The sequence below is a fragment of the Micromys minutus genome, assembly GCF_963924665.1.
Source record: "Micromys minutus genome assembly, chromosome: 8".
In the NCBI taxonomy this organism is placed as follows: Eukaryota; Metazoa; Chordata; class Mammalia; order Rodentia; family Muridae; genus Micromys; species Micromys minutus.
In genome coordinates this window covers 21,025,333-21,026,900 of record NC_137977.1, presented here as the reverse complement: position 1 = coordinate 21,026,900, position 1,568 = coordinate 21,025,333, and positions in this window count along the sequence as shown.

Genomic DNA, 1,568 nt, shown 5'->3' with positions numbered 1-1,568 from the left:
TGGGGGTTGGGGGGGAGGGTTAAAGGTTCACTCTTTTAATAAGTGCCATGTGGGGGGAAAATCCAAAGTACTGGCATTTTTTTTTGAAATGGAATTCGAAAATTTTCCCTTTCCCAAAGTTGAAATTGGAAAAACGTCTTTACAAATTAGTGATGATGGTGGTGGTGGTGGTTGGTGGTTGGTGGTGGTGACGATGGTGACCATGATGAAAGACAAAACACCCTTTTTGGCAGTTTTGATAAGCAAGGTGTAGATTTTACATTTTTGTCCTTGCTCCCAATGAAATGGATAAACAAAAATAAAATCCGACAATGCCATCTCTTCACGGAATGTTGTTGTGTTAGCCAGACTGAAAGCCCACCTTAATTTTTATATAACGTCTTTAGCTCTTCCTTTGACAGGGCAGGCCTTGTTCTGAACTGTTTGCGCTTCGGACTGTTAATCACCAATGATGCATGCACTGTCCCTCTCTGTTCTCTCTTGCTTCCCCTCTGGCCTGAGTTTCTTGTGCATTCTCCTACCCCCACCTCCGTTAGGGTAGATATATCAGCTATGTAAATAGAGCAAGGAAACGGTATTGTGCATTTGTGGCATTTATGTAGAGTAGCAGTTGTATGCTGCTGAAAAACGCAGGCTTTTGTAACATGTGGTCCTCCCGTAAGTACCCAATGTATTTTAGCTATTTTAGTAGTATTTGTTCAATAAATATGCAAGCGATAAGGTAACCGTGCTTTGTCTCATCATTGTAAGGCTGGTCTGTCTTTCTCATGCCTCTGCAGAATCATGCTACGGTTTGTGTTCCCAGGGTCCCTCAGTCCATGTGTCAGAAGGGAGAAAGATTTTCCTTTCCTAAATTTTCCCTCTTGAGGGATTTATGAGATAAGGGCGAGGTAGGGGCTCATTAAGATGGTATTGACAGCATCACCCTGGTCACAAAGTAGAATTAAATGCAAATTCTTTCATTTCTAGACATTCCCTCTCCTGAGGGCATCCTGAGGGCATCCCCCACACACCTCAGAACACGTGTTCTCACACTCCCTTACCAGAAAGACCCACTCTGTGAAGGGTTGGCACCGCCACACAAACAAGACTTGTATTTGTCAGAGGATTCAATTCTGAAATAAACGTTAAGCTGTTGATGTGTAGGTATGCAGTCACCTGGACCCCTGTGGGTGATGAGATGCCATCATCAGAGCCTTTTGAAAGTCTCAAGTAAAAACTGGAAATTGGGGAATTCATGCTCCATGCATTGCTGTAGATAGAATCTAAGGTTGGTACATGTAAGGCAAGCTACTTTACCACTGAATTTTGTTGTCAAATTCCTTTTGATATATTCTTTAGGAAGGGCAGAAGTGTGGGGACATCTCAGTTCTGAAAAAGGGGACTGAGGGGGTGGGCGTAGCTCTCCAGCTGCAGCCTCGGCAGCATTGAATGACGTCTTGGTTGTTGGGAAACTTCTACTGCTTTCCTCATTCATCGTGAAACTGGAGTGTCACCTGGATTTATGCAAGAGTTTCAACATCAGCTGGTAGGGTGTAGACACTGAGACACCTCGCCAGAGGGTAAAG